At 43.9% G+C, this 18,463-nt stretch overlaps 1 protein-coding gene and 1 long non-coding RNA gene across 7 annotated transcripts in view; one reads left to right on the top strand and one right to left on the bottom strand.

Annotated features, from left to right (window-relative positions):
- The window catches only part of SAMD4A (sterile alpha motif domain containing 4A), a 223,253-nt gene that overhangs the window by 104,502 nt on the left and 100,288 nt on the right, over positions 1-18,463 (bottom strand). The gene's annotated exons all lie outside the window — the stretch shown is intronic.
- Positions 101-17,888, top strand: LOC145513355 (uncharacterized). 2 transcript variants are annotated; one of them, XR_014059331.1, is made up of 6 exons: positions 101-734; positions 3,876-4,102; positions 5,384-5,574; positions 6,227-6,319; positions 16,646-16,712; positions 17,742-17,888. It is a non-coding gene; the product is annotated as an uncharacterized LOC145513355 (long non-coding RNA). The 2 variants fall into 2 exon arrangements; XR_014059330.1 differs by lacking the exons at positions 16,646-16,712; positions 17,742-17,888 and adding exons at positions 2,142-2,417; positions 4,859-5,035 and having other exon boundaries at positions 101-1,114; positions 3,876-4,082; positions 6,227-8,160.

Genomic DNA, 18,463 nt, shown 5'->3' with positions numbered 1-18,463 from the left:
TCTCCGCTGGGCACAGATCAGCATTATTGAGTGTCCAGCTGGGTATTGTGATGTCAGAGGCATTACCCACAGTGGACATGCCTGAAGAGACTAGCTGCCCAGCCATGTCTGGGGACACAGGGTCCTGATTTGAGCTCCCATGACATCACGTGACACCACACTTCCTCACTTCACCCAACCACATCTCACATCTCCTGCATCTCCAGAAGTCCTTAGCCTCCCCTCCCAAAATCAGTATGGTGCTTCAGGGAAACCAAGGCACAGAGAAACTCATCAAGGTCAGGCAGCCTCGCTCTGGTATGGCCAAAGCTTCCTGACCGCCTGTCCACACCAGTCCAGGGAACCCAGCTGCCTTTTATAGAAAGTTTCCACACACCTTCTATTCCTAACCCCGATCACAAGCATCTCCGGTCTGCATGCCTCCGAAGCACCAGCCGACTCGGTGTCACAGCCTTAGTAACGCACCTCATTTAGGACCATGAGCACAGCTTGTTTGCACAGGACACTGAATTCCTGATATTCTTCTTGGGCTGCTTTTTTGTTGGCTTGTTTTTATTTCAAACACATCTAACTACTCAGGCCTTTATATATCAAGAAAGCTGACTCAATTCTCCAAGAAAAATCAGCAGCTTATCACACACGATTGTTCTTAGTCATCCCCAAGATGCCAAGAATGTCAAGAGTCTGCAGTTTGGGGTTAGAAGGATACGTTGTTCCTGACAGACCATGGAGAGGCAAGACCCAACTTTTTTGTTTTCATTTTTCAAGCTAACAGTAACAGTACTGAGACAATGAAAGATAATCTAATAAATAAATATACAGATATGTACATGTACACACATACATATATGTATTTTAAAGTTATCAGAATGTCTTGACCTTGAGATCTAAAATGGGTAGTCTTTGGAAGAAAAGGAAACAAGATCCTTAGAATAAGATCTGCATGTGAAGGTGAATAACAGATATATAACCTTCAGTACATGGCTTGCTCCACTAATCACTGAACAGATTCCAGCGCCTAAATAAAGCCTCAGAAAGCACACATATGGGAAGAACTAGCTCATGTATAAAACAACTGATGGGCTAAGACTGGGAGCTCTCACCAGCCGATAAGGTAACTTGGTTTCTCAACATGACAGAAGTGCATTTCAACCGTGTAGTAAATAAAATAAAACTTCATTGTACACAAGCCCCAGTGTCCCCCATGTGATCCACCTCTGCTGCCGCCTCATGTGACCGGCCTCCCAATTTAGAGCGTAACCAACTCCCAATGACCTGTAATAACACCATTCCCAAATTAGAGCTCTCAATTTGACTTGGCCTCAGTCCCTCCCTTAAAGCAAAATAAAGCATCCGTTTTCTCTTTTTCACATTCATAATACTCTCCTTTTGGAGTTGCCAACTCAAACCCTGCTCCAGTCAGATTGAGCCCTTCCTCTATTTTTTTTTTTTCTGGTTAGCCAAAGAGCCTGATGGAAAAACACCAAGAGACAAAAACAAAAACAAAATCAGATGAAAATTCCAAGTAAGTGACATTCAGCTGGAAAAGCGATGATTCACATGCAAATAAAAATCTCCCTGAATTCACTGTTATATGACGCAAGCCCCTGGCTTCAACATAAAAAGGGCAGAATGAAATCACCCACAATTAAACTCACTCTGGAATACTGGAATTCTCTGGCTAGGCCTCCCCAATTAATGATAAGAAAACCCCCCACTGTAACGGAATGGAGCTAATTGTGTCTGATCCCAGGGCATCCCCACCTCAGCTGACATTCGCTGCTGGACACTCCCCGGTTCAGCTTTCCCCACCTGTCCTCAGCCCTGACCTGGACGAGCAGAGCCTACACGGAGATGGGGCTCCGGTCTCTCAGGGGCAGGCCTCCTTTCTGGGAAGACATCAGGGGAATTGTGCTGAGAACCCTGGCCCTCACACCCACACCCACCCCTAGATGCTGGTGTGCAAGGGAGCTTTCTTAGTCACTCTGGGGAGCTCTCCCCAAGACTAAACAGAGCCTCGGTTGAAGCTTTGCAGCATCAGCAGCCTCTGATCTCAAGTCCAGCTAGAGACAGTTCAGCACGTCACCTCCCCTGATTGACAGATAATTTATCATTCCTCTTCCCTTTTTTCTCCACGGCAGAGGTGGTCGGACACCACTTTCTTTTTCTCCACATGCTTCCCTTAGGAGGCACACTCCAACTGCCTGAGAATCACAGAATTCTGAAGGTGGAAGGGCTCTCAGAGATTCTCTGGTCATTCCTTTACTAGTTGTGGGGCTTCCACCGTTGTTCCTCCCTGATGGTCACATGGTCTGAGCGACTCCCTAGCTACAGGGAGCCCACTTCTGTCATCAAAGAGAGTTAGAATTACTGAAACCCTAATCCACCTCTCTGCAACTTCTTTTCATTCAACAAAGGTCAGTTCTTCTGAAACTACAAAGAATAAATCTATAGATACTCGTACATTCACGTTCATAGCAGCATTTTTCACCATAACCAAAAGCAACCCCCAAATCCATCAACAGAGAATAGAAAATGGATAAACAAAACATGGGTCATACATATAATGGGATATCATTCAGCTTCTAAAAGGAAGAAAATTCTGACACGTGCTACAACATGAATGAACCTTGAAAACATTATGCTAAATGAAAGAAGCCCCATATAAAAGACAAATATTCTATGATTTCACTTACATGAGGTACTTAGAAAAGGCAAAATCATAGAGACAGAAAGCAGAATAGTGGTTATCAGTGATTCAGGGGAGGGGAGGTGCTACTGTTTAGAGTGGTACATATATATGATGGAATATCACTTAGCTACAAAAAAGAACAAAATAATGCTATTTTTTGGTATTAGAGATTGTTAGATGGACCTAGAGATTGTTATACTGAGTGAAGTAAATCAGACATAGAAAGACAAATATCATATGATATTGCTTATTGTGGAATCTTAAAAAGAGGGCACAAATGAACTTATTTACAAAACAGAAGTAGAGTCACAAATGTAAAAAACAAACTTATGGTCACCACCGGGATAGTGGAGGAGGGATAAATTGGGAGATTGGGATTGACATACACACATTACTATATATAAAATGGAGAACTAATAAGAACCTGCTGTATAGCGCAGGGAACTCTGCTCAATACTCTGTAATGGCCTACATGGGAAAAGGATCTTTAAAAAAAGAGTAGACATATGCATATATATAACTGATTCACTGTGCTGTACACCTAAAACTAACACAACACTGTAAATCAACTACAATAAAAAAAATTTTAATGTGTAGGGTTTCTGTTGGGATGACGAAAAGGTTCTGGAAATGAAGAGTAGTGATGGTAGTACAACACTGTAAATATAATTAATGTAATAGAACTGCACACACAGAAACTTTTAAAATGGCATGTCTATTTTATTATGGAAAAATGCAGGAAAAATTAAATCAACTTCCCCTTTCACAAGATAGCCATCCCCCTACGTTTCCTTTTTCAGCCTTAAAACCCCCAGTTCCTTCTAATAATCTTGAGATAATATGATTTCTAGACCCCATGGCCTCCTGGCTCCCCTTCTCTGAGGCCACTCACTGTCTCCCCAGGTCTCCCTCAGAGGCACCCAGTTTAATCCCCAGTGCAAAGGTGCACAGGAGGGGCCTACTGACTGCCTGCTTTGACTGCCAGGGCAAAAAGGTCCTGGTTCAAAAAACATGCCCTATTCCACCCCCACCCCCCCGCGGCTGCTTCCCCAGCCCAGATCCATTTCCCAGACAGCTGTGGGCAGCTGCAGCTGAGAAATGAAACCAACAGAGGCAATTGGTGGAGGGGTGGGTGGGGGCGGGGGGCAGCATCTCAGCTGAGCACACTCTGGCCTTTCCACAGATTTGCCTCATTTCTTGTGGGTGTTCAGCAAATGGGTACGGGGCAGGCATGGGAAGCATCTCTCTCCAGGCACTCAGGGATGCCTCTCATCAGCTCCCACCAGAACCCACTAGCAGCCTGTGGCCAGCATCGTGGGGCTCAGGCACCCCGGCTAGACCAGCCCCTCTCGGACCATCTGGAAAAGGTTCGACAGTTTGAAGCAGGAAAGTTCCCTTTTGGATTTTAAAGTATGTTGAAACCAAGCAGCCCGGGTGTTGGTCTGATTCCACAAGTGAGTAATCCATTTCCTGAAAGTAAACTGCTCACCCGTTGGAAGTGGACCAGGGATTTTGGGGTGCCATTTGAAGTGTCACTAGCTGGGTAAATATTTACTGGCACAAGCCATGGAGCTTTTCTAGGAATGTCAGTTAATTTACGAAATTAATGACCCTTAAGGTGGCACCTTTAAAAAAAGTCAATTTGTCTTTTGTACTGGGTGAGTGGTTTTATGCCTGGGACGGGGTTATTGAGGGGAAGGGAGCTCCTCTGACTGCTTAGAATAACCACATAGAAATTAAAAACAGGTTTGACTTTAAAATCTCTACCTTCTAACTTTTCTTGACTCCCGATCTTCTATTAAAATCAGAGTCAATGATGGGTTGACTTTGGAAAACTCCATTTTCTATGCCAATCATTTGCCTGGAGTTTCAAATGACAGGATTTGAAAAATCCCCTCTCTGTGAGTCTAGTGGCCTTGGGGCTTCCGTAGAGAAGATCTCCTCTATCCCCTCTTCCTCAGAGCTGTGCACATCTGGGTATACCTGGAGATGTGTCTCCCGTTCTCCCGTGGGGAACAATTTAGACTCCAACCAGGAGTGGCTGGAAAAAACCTTTTGCGTTAAAGTATTCTTTTTATTAAAAGGTTATTTCTTTTGGGCTCAAATGATCACTTAAACAATCCTTTCAAAAAGACTCCTGTGTTTCCTGCTTCATGAAACAGGCAGTCTGCAGGAAGGCATCTAAAGTTTCTGATTAAAACTGTGCAGAGGACTGTTTTCGGAGCTCTGCTGGGAAGAGGAGGAGTTTGCATGTGCGGCAGTCTCTGATGTAGGAATAAATCAAGCTGAGAAGCGATTCTCAGTGGAACAATCACAGAAGTTTATGAAGCTGATAGAGGAGAGGTTATTCTGGATTCCCCATCTCATGCTCAGCCTCCCGTCGGCACTTTTCAACCTCTCACAGAATGAGCCCTTTTAGTAGAGAATCTGGGAAACCGTATGTGACTGTGTTGGGCTCAGGCATCACCACTACCCACGGGGGTCTTCCTAGACAGAAATGGGGGTTTTACTGACTCTGGCATGGTCCTAGCATGGACTTTGGTCTGCCTGAAAGCCACTGGTGCCTAGGTTTTAGGGCAAACCTATAGTATCCTAGAATCAGATGTCATCTACCTGCTATTCCATTCCCATCAGGGGTACCCCAGGAAGGATATAACTGTGACTCCAAGAGATGATGTCTCTCTCTCTCAGTGTTCCAGAGTCTGAGCCCATAAAGGCCAGAGCATCAGCATACACTTCTGTCCCTGGAGAACCACGCACAGTGTGATCACTTGGGTACACAGCTGCCCCAGGCAAAGCCCACCTCTAACAGCACTGCATGGTGGCTGACAACGGAAGAAAACAATACACTGAGTGCCAGGAACACAGGCTTGGCGATCCAGGTAGCCAGCAATGCTGAAAATGTTTTCCCTTGTTCATTCATTTCCTTCCTTTCCAATGGGCCAGGCCTACGTATGAGGCAGCACTGCTTAAACAGAAGTCACTGAATGCCTGAAAAATAGGACTAGGCTGTCCTGTTAGTAGAGTAGGAATTTGCTCTTAGTTTATTTCCTTTTATGCTTTAATTTGGCACATGTGTATTCTCCATCACATTTTTTTTATTTATCTTTTGAAGAATGCAGCCACAGTCAGAGTACCGATCTGGAGCCAGGCATCATGGCTTGTTGACTGTGTGCTGAGAAACTCTGTCTTCAAGACATTTGGGGACAAAAGTAAATGCTTAAAATACAAGTGATGGTCAGTAAATATTAATCAACAGGGTCACTGGGAGTTGGGAAATGAAAGAGAGATTTTCAAGCTGAGTCTTCAGGGGGGACATGTGCTGGGAGGGGCTCTGGTTGAGCCTTAGGGGTCCACATACGGTGTGTGTCCCTTGGTTACCATTGGTACCAGTGCTCAACAGCCCCCAGGAAACCACCTTATTCCGCTGGGTTGGCCAAAAAGTTTGTTCAGGTTTTTCTGTACCCTCTTATGGAAAAACTCGAACGAACGTTTTGGCCAGCCCAGTATTTTCTCTGATTCACTCCTGTACAGATCTGGCCTGGGGAGATGGAGCAGTCACAGAGGAGAGCAAATGCGATGAAACAGTAGAAACAGGAGGCCGACAGGGAACCGAACAAGCCTCAGGTATTTCTGCTGCTCCCTGAGTCCTGGGAATAAGGACACCCTACAGACATCTCCCCCTATAAACTCATACCTCAAGAGTCTTCCATGCATGCAGCAGACACCCCATGACCTCAAACATTAGAAAGCCTGTATTATGGGCTGAGAACAGGGCTCCTTCTTCACGTAAGGATTCCTGAACCACACACATCCCTTTAATGGAATACCCACTTCAGATGTGTTCACAGTATTTACCCCTGCACTCCCAGTAGGGTCAGTCATATGACCAAACATTGTACGTCACAGTAGCTTTCTTCAGGAGCTCTGCATTTTTTCTTTATTTTATTATCCTTTATTCTTATTTTTAATTTTTATTTCTGCATTTCTTCTTAAAGTGGGGTATTGCATCAAGCATAAATCTTTCCAGCATCTATGGCCTGTCACAACTTACTTCTACTCCTTGTCTTCGGGGAGATTTCCAATTCCCACTTTGTTTAAACATAAGAAAACTGCTGAACTGATCTCCCCAAATATTTTTCACTTGGGGCCGCATCAAAAAGTGCCTAAAAACTTTTCCAGAGTCAGCAGTGTCGCCCCCACATAATGATCAGTACACACACAATAACCTACTCAACCTCTGGTTATTACTATCTAACACCTGTTGAGGACTTTTTAAAAAAGTTTGCAAAATCTTTTTCTGAACATTATCACATTTAATTCTCAAAACAAGTGTGAGTGGGCAAGTCGTGAGGAAGTCAAGGCTGGCAGAGGTGAAACGACACACCTCATCCAGGCCCTCTGAGCGCCCTAGACCCGGCCTCTCAGCCCGGCGCTGCGGTCCTCTGTCCTCTCACTGTGAGCCTCTGCGAAGGCTCACTGGATGAAGGTCTGCTCAGCCTGACCCATTCACTGTTTTCTTAGTTCTTCTTACAAATGCATCTACATGTCCTGGATGGACATTAGAAATTTAATAGTAGTTTAAGCACAGATCCCAGCATGTCTCCAATGCAATCGAAGAGTCAGATTATAAAAGCAAATAAGACACTGCTTTAGTCTCTTTTCTGGCTCTGCTGGCAGGGAGTGAGTGAGTTGGGTGTGTCAGTAACGGGAGAAGAGCCTCCAGAACATACCATTATGATTATCTAACAATAACAGTACTCGCTGGCAGCGTCCACTGAGATTAAAAGCCTGAGGTTTCTTTTTTTTTATTTTTTATTTTATATTGGAGCATAGTTGATTAACAATGTGTTAGTTTCAGGTGTTCAGCAAAGTGATTCAGTTATACATATACATGTGTCTATTTTTTTCAAATTCTTATCCCATTTAGGTTGCTACATAATATTGAAAACAGTTCCTTGTGCTAGACAGTAGATTCTTGTTGGTTATATATTTTAAATATAGCACCATGCACAAGTCAATCTCAAATTCCCTGACTATACCTCCCCTCCATCCTTCCCCCTAGGTAACCATAAGTTCGTTCTCTCCGTCTGTAAGTCTGTTTTGTAAATAAGAGGGTGTGGAGAGAAGGGTACTCTCCTACATGTTAGTGGGAATGTAAATTGGTCAACTACTTTGGAGAACAGTATGGAAGCTCCCGAAAAAAACTAAAAATAGAGCTACCATATGATCCTGCAATCTCACTGCTGAGAAAAACATGGTCTGAAAGGATATACACACCCCGTTGTTCACTGCAGCACTGTTTACAATAGCCAAGATAAGGAAGCAACCTAGATATCCATGGAGGAATGTATAAAGAAGATGTGGTACATATATATGATGGAATATTACTTAGCCACTAAAAGCATGAGATTTCTTTTACTCTACATGGCAACAAGTTTTTGAAGTAAGAAAAAAAAAAGTAAAAATATAAAGCATTATATTAGGTCTCAGTGATGCTGGGTGGGCTTCCCAGGTGTTGCTAGTGGTAACAAACCCTCCTGCTAATGCAGAAGCAATAGGAGCTGCAGGTTCAATCTCTGGGTCGGGAAGATTCCCTGGAGGATGGCATGGCAGCCCACTCCAGTATTCTTGCTTGGAGAATCCTATAGACAGAGGAGCCCAGTGGGCTACAGTTCATGGGGTCACAAAGAATCAGACACGACTGAAATGACTTTGCACACACACCAATGCTGGGTACTTTGAATTTTCTTAAAACTTCAACGTGATGAACTGAAAAATGTGTTGGAACAGAAATTTCTGGATCTTGTTTCAACTAAGTCACTTTTCAATTTTCCAGAAGAGGATATTTAGTAAATGTGGCTAAATTTAAGTAACTTAATTTAGTTAGTGTGTTAGTCACTCAGTTATGTCCGACTCTTTGTGACCCCATGGACTATATAGCTCACCAGGCTCCTCTGTCCATGGAATTCTCCCAGAAAGAATACTAGAGTGGGTTTTCATGCCCTTCTCCAGGGGACCTTTCCAATCCAGGAATCGAACCTGGGTCTCCTGCACTGCAGGCATATTCTTTGCTGTCTGAGCCCTTAAAATAACCCTGTCAAAAAGTAATCATACACTAAAAAGGCCTCAATACTCACATTACAACCCTAAACCTCACCTCTGCTCACAGTCCAAAGACAAACACAATCCAAGTCTCTCAGTCACAGACCTGAAAATTGTACTGCCTTGGCAAGACGAGGCTCCATGGCAGATGCATTTAAAAGAGAGTGGTAGTTATTAAGGCCCAATTTGCCTTGTACTGTCTTATTAAATTTTATTTTCTGAGAAGTAAATTTTTTTCAGACAGAAAATTGGCAGTTGTTTTAAGACTGTTACTTTTTCACTTGCATAGTTCTTATTCTATAGCTCCATGAAGCCTAAGAAAAGATTTCTGTATAAAAAAATACACAATGATGTCAGACATGCTGGTGAGATTTCCCACCAAACAGCACGGGAATGAATGATGGTGAAGGGCCGTTACACAATACAATACACACACAAGGGAACCTGGCGCCAGCGAGACTCTGAACACACACACTGCAACTTCTCTGGACACACACACAGGTCCCATCACCTCTGCCTCTATATCTTCCAAGTCACATCCTGTCTCCTCTACCTCAGGCCCCAGACAAGATCCTCTCATCAAATCCTAAAGGTTGTCAAACAGAAAGACATATCTCCCTTCGTACCTTCCGAGAAATGGGTGGATCTGGGAAGGGGAAGCAGATGGAAGCCTAACCGTGCAGAAACCTGTGACACGGAATGGTTTGGTTCAGAGTTGTTTACAACTGCAGACAGGACCTCAGGGACACAGTCCTAGGTTCTAAGTCCAGGAATGTAATCTCTTGTGCCTCAGTTTCCTCATAACATCAATACCCTTCCATCATCAGCCACTTTTGAAAATTTGACCCCTGGTCAGGGAACTAGATCCCACAGGCCCCAACTAAGAGTTTGCATGCCTCAACTGGAAATCCTGCTGCAACTCAACATCTTAAGTACCACAAGGAAGACAGAAGATTCCACATGCTGCAACTAAGACCCAGTGTACCCAAATAAATAAAAATAAATATTAGAAAAAAAATTTTTTTAAGACAAAAAAAAAAAAAGAATAACATGGCAAACATGATTTATGCATCTATAGACTCAGCACAAAGTGTAATGATAAGGCATTCACTGTGAACGTCCTTGTCTAAAGTTCTTCACTCCTACAAGCTTAACTCATGTTCAGACCTCAAGGCATCCTCTGCAATCCAGTCTTTGCCTAGAACTCTGCATTAGACAATGCAGGGGAAAGGGAAGAAAGTTGAAATGCTCTTGGTTGCACATTTTTATTTTTAGCACTCTTAGAAAAGATGAAACTGTTTCTCATGTAATTCATTTCTCATAATATTAGCACTTGTGTTTTAAGAGCATGTAGCAAGGAGCTATTATTGTTAGGAAAGACAAGATCAGAATAAAATGGCGGAGTTATAAGGTATATTGCTCATTCTCTTCTGTGGCTGAAAATATCTTCTAAGCATCTACTTTCCAATTGGCAGCTCCCAAAGATTCCTGGTCCAATGGCCTATAGACATATAAGAATCACCAAATGACACCTTTAGATATTTGACCTTCAGTCCCTGTCTCCAAGAATGATGGGAAACTGGCTTATCTGTGAGTTTCCACAATGTCCTACCAGCTGTCAGACACAAAATTCAAACCCGAGTCAGTAAAAAGTAAGCATTTAAATATCTGTCTTCCTTGTTTCCCCCACTTCTTCCTGCTGCCTATCTCCTGTATTTTTAACTACTTCTACATGTTACATAGTATAAAGAAAGGGGAATGACACTTGAAAAATCTGAGGGAAAAGTTTGGGTCAACCAGAACATAAAATATAAGATTGGGATTATCCAGGATTTCAATTATCCATGCTCTCCCAGTAGACTGTATGCTATATATATGTATATATGTAAATAAATATGTATAAATATATGTATATACGTATATATACATATGTGCTGCATGTACACACACCTATTATAGATAGATAGGTAAACAGAGTCACAGGGATAGAGAGAATGAATGAATGAATTTGGCTGCAAGTCATTACAAAAAGAATTCAGAAACTAGCGTAAACCCCAGGAGATGAATTCAGTAGACAAAAATGTCCTTTCAACCAAACAGTTCCAACATATGAGAGAATTTCCTCCTTTCACCAAAGCCAAATATTTGACTGTGCTTTAAAAGACTAATTAAAACAATATTGTGGTATTCAAGCATGCGTGGGTTACAAAGAGGAACCTCCACTTCATAAGCAGACACTGAATCTGTGGCAAGAGAGTTACGCTGGAGTAGCAGAGACCTTGCTTTGTTCCATTAATACTCACACATCCACTTGGTAAGAACTGTAGCTTGGAACAATGATTTCCATCACAAAGCTCCTGAAATGTCAGGAATGAGTCATGGCGTGGTGCCTGGGCATTGCACTGATTTTCTCCATTAACCAGGCATACATCCTGACAACTTCCAGGAGAAGAGCTGAATGAGTCAGGTTCAGGAATAAACCACATCAGAATACTATGTGCGTGGGGGAGGGAGGGTAACAGGAATGGCATTTTTTTGGTTATTGGTTTGTTCTCTTTAAATAGAAACATTCATAAAATGTATTTCTCCAAAGACTGCCGAAAGCATAGATCCATCCAATTATCAAGATTCTAATACCACGACCCCAATGGCTACCCAAACACTACAGTGTGGTAAAAACCACTATGACCAGCAAGAACTTCTCAGGAACAATTCCACGGCCCCTTTCACACACACTTTTGACCTTTCCAAACACCTTCTCTTGTCCTGACTTTCTTCTTCAAGTGTCTTCCACAAGCTGACTTTCACAGAGAAATGGAACAAGTCAGGTAACAAGATGGCCAGAATTCCAGCAGGACATGTGCAGTGTGTTTCAGCAGGTACACACAGACCTCTGGCTCAGTGGGAAGCAAAATGCATAATGCAAGGCTCTAGACCATGGGGACCTCTTTTGCATCCTGGCATGCTCCCGCTTGCCATTCTAGGTAAGGAAATTGGAGTTCAGATCTCTTTAGCCATCTTCTTTCTTGAAAATAGCTTCCTAGGTATAAGAGATAAAGACCTAGAACATCGTTATCCTGGCTATCAAGAAAAATTTTCTTTGAGTATACTTTGGGAAGCCCAGCAAGGCAGAAATATTGAAAGTACAAACAGCATCCATGACTAACATCTTTCCAGAACTTCTGACCTTAAGTTTTGAACCTGGACCGTAAGATGGTTTGGAAACTGAGAAGAATCACAAGAAACAGAGAATTGTGACTATGCCAAAAGCACTTGAAAAGCCAAAATGTGCAGTTAATGAACAAGGGTGATGATGAGGAGTCAGTGGATCTCTTTTCTAACAAGGACCTGCTGTGGTATTCAGGGGCTCCTTTGTCCAGGATTAGACTCAATTGCTCTGCATCTTTCCTAGGATTGAGCCACAGGCTTGCTTTTTCTTTTTTTGGATTTGGCCTCCAATGCTGAGGCACGAGTCAGTACACACAGATGAATAGATTAGCTGAGCTAATTTAAGGGAGCCCTACCATGGAAGGATTCTTTTTTAGACCTCTATATTTAGGTTAAGGTTTGTGCCTGAGCAAGACACTCACTGAAGGACTGAATTTTCTAAACCATGCAAGGGAGGAATCTCTTATGAGATCTTCTTCCTAACAGGCTACTCGCTTGTTCCTTGGGCTCTGATGGCCCCATAGCCACAGTCTTAAAACAGGCTAATTAAGGTGACCTCGTTCATATTACAGGGTGACTCCAGCCTCACTTTATAAATTCAGTGAGCATATACCGTGTTGGAATCATGGCTGGTAAATATCCCTGCCAGATAAAACTTGATCAAACTTAATTGGATATGACGGCTCGATTGATTTGCTACTAGCAGCAAGCATTTTGATTAAATCACTGAGTTCCTAAATTTTATATTTGGTAACAAACTCAAGATTCTGAAGCTCTCCACCGCTGAAACATGAATTCTCATGTTCTTACCGTATCGCTTAATCAGACCTAATGCGTGGTAAGGAATATGTTTAAAGGTTAGGCCTCAAGCAAACATTTCAGGAAGATCCCGTGGCTTCCTGTGTATAAGCTGCTCTCCATGGTAGGGGGTTCTGGGCCTTCTTTTAAAATCTCTCCCCATCCAATTGATTTGGGTGTCATTTGGTTGGGGCATGGCTACATGGACTCTAAGGGATACACTGCACAGTCACAGTGACAACATGTCAGTGGGTTTCCTTCTCATGGTTTTGACATTTAAATATTGCTGCAGAAAGGGAGACTCCATCTGTGCCCTCCTGCTGGTAGAGACTAAACACCTATACGGTAGAAACCAAGCCAGGATCTGCTCAGTATCAGAATGGGCCTTTGGAGAACAGAATCAATTACCCACTGCCTTCTCCTTTGTTTCTCTAAATTCTTGGGCAAGCTGAAGAGGTCAAGTTTTAAGCAAGTTGCTGTTGCATTCTTACTTTCTTAGAAAATTTATGTCCAAAAAGTAACTTGGAAGAGCAGCAAAACTCCTGCCCTTCTCTCCGTCAACGTGGAATGGATTGACTCGGCAGCAACTTTGCTGCCACTGAATATATTAACTTCTTAAACAAGACAAACCCCTTGCCAGGTTCTCACCCATATTCTGCAGGGACACAGGCTGCCTCTGCATAACCTCTTCTTCCCCTTGAAAAGAACGCGAACGTCATGCTTTAATATTTCGGTATTTCTTTTTGGATGCAAGTGGGATGTTAAAATGGATTGAGGTCACAGTGGGGAGAAGTAAATGGATTTCTCACACACCTCCCCCACTTGATTGTATGTGCTCCAAGCATGGTTTTTTAAGACTTGGAGATTAGGCTGCATGCTCAGATAGAGGCAATGGAGGCTTCAGAAGGCAGAGAAGAGTGGCCCTCAGAGTTAAGGTCTGAAGAACCACCAATCCAGGTCCATGGGCTGAGGTTTGAAGGTGAAGAGTAATGGCTGGGACTGTTTACACAGACAGAAGACAGTTATTTAAGGGTGAAATCTGATCCACCTTCAGCTCAGCCAAAATGATGATCGGAGAGAAGTGTTATATACTATTTCTTCTTAGACTCAGCTGCCAAAGGGCCCTGCAGAGCAGAGCAGTAGGGCTGCTGGGTGGGGGGGCCACTGCTTCCTTCCAGGGGCCACAGAGCCACCCACCCTCACCCGGGGGCCCCGGGCCCCACTGTAGAGCTTCCCCCAGGGATACCTTGGCACCCTGACAGCAGGTGGGGACTCAGGGGACTTTCAGAACATTCCTTCTAAGCGGGCTGAGAGGGTAAATGAAACCAGTACAAACTTCAAGTGCTAAAAGCAACAGGCAGCCTTTCAAGTGCTAAGAGAAACAGGCAGCCTGCTCTGCTGACACCGGCACAAAACACCCAGTCAAGAACAAGACAGCCATTATCTCTCCACGGATCCTGCCCGAGCGTCTCTTGCCTGTATTGTTTTCTAACTTTGAAGCACCACGTAAGGATGACTTTGGGTTCAAGGTAGGAGCCTGAATGCTTATACGACCTCACTGTTTCTGACATAATGTATTAGTCTGGCCATTTAGGCCTAAGTTTTAAAGACTCAAATTCTGCCTCTGGACATGCATTGCTCCCACTGAAGTTGATATGACTTGGCTGTCAGACAGCTAGGGGCAGATGTCACTCCTGTGCAAGGATGTGATGGATAAGTAGTGGTTTCTAAGACCAGAATACAATGATCTGAATAAAGAGCCATTGATGGAGGGTGGAAAAAATGCCTTTAAAGCCCACATCAACAAACACTCCCAGTCATTCTAGAATGTGCCCTGTGAGTCTACCTTCCTAGCTTGCAAGGGAACCTTTGAGCCAGGGCCCCAGGCAGCACCCTGGAGATCACTCTCAATCTCCTCAGGTGACCCTGGGCTGCAGGGAGAATGCAGCCTGAGCCAGAAGATCTCTCTTCCAACTGTTAAATAGGTGCTATTCCACTCTCAGTCACTGTGGGAAGATGCATAGTGGGTTTCAGAGCCACAAATGACTTTATAGTTGCACTCCATCATTTGATTGTTCCCATGTTACAGACAGACTTTACGGTAATTGATCTTGATTTGGTACGTATAGAGATGTATCATGTGCTACCCTGTTCCAGAAAATAATTTTAAATGACTTGCATGCAGTCTTAGGAACTGCTTGCACATCCCTGTAACACTTAAAAAATCAGTCCTCCCATCCACGGTTCTGCATCCTCAGATTGGAATCAGCGGTTGGGGAATCCAAGGACACAAGGACTGACTGTTTTATCCTCCGGTGACTTGGCTGATTTCTTAAAAATTGAATGTAGCCTTTACACAGCTGAAGTTGAAAGCAAATCAAACCTAAGGCATTCCAACCCTCCAATTTTTCACTTAAAAACAAATCCCAAGATGACAGGCATCCTCTCAGGGGCCCTACGACTTTCCACAGCCCTTTCTGAAGTCCTACTGATGCAGCTATGAGTGTGGAGAGGAGTGGGCAGACTGCGACAGCTTCCATGCCCGCACAAAGTGTGACACCCACAGATGACTGAAAACAAAGTCCCCTGTGATCGGTTTTGATCATCTCCACCTCCCCGCCAGCCTAGCACAGAGAGCAAGGATGACTGCATACATCCTGAGGCTTACAAGAAATAAAAGAACAAATGAAGACAAAAACAAAACAGCTGGCTAACTAAACCCTAAAGAAAAAAAATTCTACCTGAAAAGGAAGCAATAGATGGGGGCAATGTGTGACATGTCCTGTCCCCCGTACCCATGCCTCTGTACCTCCCATCTCTTTGTCCCCAAGATTAGCTTCCTGCTGGGGCTCCGCTGCACATCTTAGCTAAGGTGTCATTTCAAGCCTACGTGTTGAGCCCTGATAATCCAGGCTTCGATTTCATGCCTGCTGGCATCGGGTTCATTGCCACGTTCACTGGAACTGAGATGTGGAGACCTTCCCTCAGACAGGTTCAGATGCTGGCTTTACACACATGCAATTCTAGAAGACTGAGTACATTTCCCATTTTCATAAAGTCCAAGGTTCCTGGCCTGACATTCAAGACTCGCCTGCCTGGCCCAAGTCACTTCCAAAGCTGCCTTCCCCGCCTCTCCCAACTTCCCCAACCCTCTGTCTCAGTGTGGACTCCGCATCGGCTCATGCAACCCTCCATGTGTGGAAAAACATCACCCACCTTCGCTTGAAAGGTGAATCTATACCTGTCCTTCAGCAAACTTATTTAACAAACACTGACAGAGCATTCACTGTGTGACAGGCACAGTACTAAGCATTTCATGTCTCGCTTCTTCCTTACACCTCTGAGAGGTAGGTACTATCATTATCCCCATTTTAAAGATGAGGAAGTAGAGGCACAGAGACGTGACCTAGCCTGGCACCCAAGGAGCCACAGCCAAGCAGCAAAAGGCCAGGGTTCAAACTTGGTGGTCCAACTACAGAATCTATACTCTTAATGACCATGCTAGGCCGCCTCTTTCATAAAACCTGCATGTTCCAACTCCAGCTAAAACTGCTCTCCTAAATTCCATAGCCCTTTAGTGGGCTTCCCAGATGGCACTTGTAAAGAACCCACCTGCCAACGTGGGAGACATAGAAGATGTGGGTTTGATCCCTGTGTCGGGAAATTCCCCTGGAGGAGGGCATGGCAATCCACTCCAGTATTCTTGCTTGGAAAATCCCATGGACAGAGAAGCCTAGTGGGCTGCAGTCCATAGGGTCGCAAGGAGTCGGACATGACACTGAAGTGACTTAGCGTGCATTAGTGGTATCTCTGTTAACGATCCTATCGTTTTCTTCCTAACTTTCAAGATGTTTATGGGCATTTCCCCTTTCCTGGTAGCAGATAAGATCCTTGAGGACTGAATCCACATCTGATTCAACGTTGGCCCCTGCTCTCACCCCTGAACCAGGCATGTGCTCTGTGGGTGTCTGTCAATATTTGTTTGTAGGCAGAAGAAAGCAGACAAGGAAGGAAGAAGGAACCCACTCAGCTAAGGGATCCCCTGTTAGAGTGAAGAAACACCTTGTTCTTTGTTTTCATCCCTATGTGGCTTGGATTTTTATGTTTACTTTGATTGTTTTTGGAGCTATCTTAGCTGCTGTGGTAGGGAAGGCAGGTAGTTTTGAAGATTAAATCTGTGTGCTATATGCATGGGCGGCATCAGCTGTCAAATTCCCCTTTGTTCTTCCCATATACCCAGCTACTTATAGAAGCAGTGGTGATGATAATGATGACAAGACCAGCAAAACAACATCAAAAACTACTATCAATTATCACATGCCTGTGCTAGGCACTTTCTACCCAGTACTTGCAATCCTTTCATCAACCTTGCATCCAGGCCTTATCATCCTTATTTCATAAATGGGAACTGAGATTCAGAAAAGCTAACTCTTTCTGCCAAAGTTATGAGCTGTTAAAACATACAGCACAGAGTTGTGAACCCAGTTCTGCTTCCCTGAGGGTCAATCTGGGCTCCATGGAGCCCTGTAGGAGTGAAGAAAAGCAAGTCACCTGGCCCATTCCTTCCTTACTTCCTGGACTCTTTCTGATGTTTAGTCTTCTAGGTGAAAAGCTACCCTCACACATGCATAGTTCTTGCAAGAAACCAGATGAACAGTAACCTACTTTCACATTGCTCAGAGAGCCCTTAATTACTAGGAACAGATAGGATCATGGTCACAGAAATGTACTATGACATCTACAAGAGGGAGGGAGTGTGCATGGGAGTAGGGGGCAAGGGATGGGGCCAGACAGACTTGTTTGGAGTCAGAGTCAGAGAGAGAACTAAATGTTTTGTTTAGAAGAAGGAATAAATCACTTTTCATTAAACTATAAAGTTGTCTTAGTTGGGCCACAACAAACACTCAATGCGTTCAGAACATCACCACAAAAACATGTTAGTGGTCTGGGGTGTAAACAACTATTTTTCTTCGTACAGGAAGAGCAAGGCTTTTCACCCTGCAGGGGTGTCGTCAGGAGGGAATTCTTCAAAATGCAGCAGACACTTAAATATGATTCTACTCTGATTCCTCAAATCTGCAACAGTATTCTGTTCACTTCAAGATTCCTGGTGCATAGTGTTCTGTAAGTGCTTACAAATTCATATTTCCATGGTCGTAAGTGATAGGCCACTTCCTCTATTGTGCTCTAAAGCTCACAGCACGTTTCAGTTAGACTTTCTGTGTATAAGAGAACAGTGATGCTGTCACAAGCAGAAACTAACAGCCACTGAGGGCCAAGTTAAAAAACCAACCACATTAATAGTGGACTAAATAAAAGAGTTGCTTCTCAGGATAAAAGCCTCCATTAAATAATCTTCATCAGCTGGTTTCAGCCAAACTTGACAGATAAACTACTCATTTGCAGTTGTGGTGATTTCGAGTCTATGACTTTTTCCTTTAAGGGAACAACCCATGGAAAGCACTTGTTGTGGAGGGAGCCTCGGGCAGAAAGTGGTAACCTTTCCCTCTCTAACCAACTCCGCGTTGGGGGAAGGTATACTCCTTAATGGGCTTCCCTGGTGGCTCAGACGACAAAGAATCCGCCTGCAATGCAGGAGACCTGAGTTTGATCCCTGGGTCAGGAAAATCCCCTAGAGAAGGAAATGGCTACCCACTCTAGTATTCTTGCCTGGGAAACCCCATGGACAGAGGAGCCTGG

The sequence above is a fragment of the Giraffa tippelskirchi genome, chromosome 7 (assembly GCF_054371585.1).
Source record: "Giraffa tippelskirchi isolate mGirTip1 chromosome 7, T2T-mGirTip1v1.2.pri, whole genome shotgun sequence".
In the NCBI taxonomy this organism is placed as follows: domain Eukaryota; kingdom Metazoa; phylum Chordata; class Mammalia; order Artiodactyla; family Giraffidae; genus Giraffa; species Giraffa tippelskirchi.
Note: the sequence above shows the minus strand (reverse complement) of the source record. Positions and strands in the feature narration are given on the sequence as shown.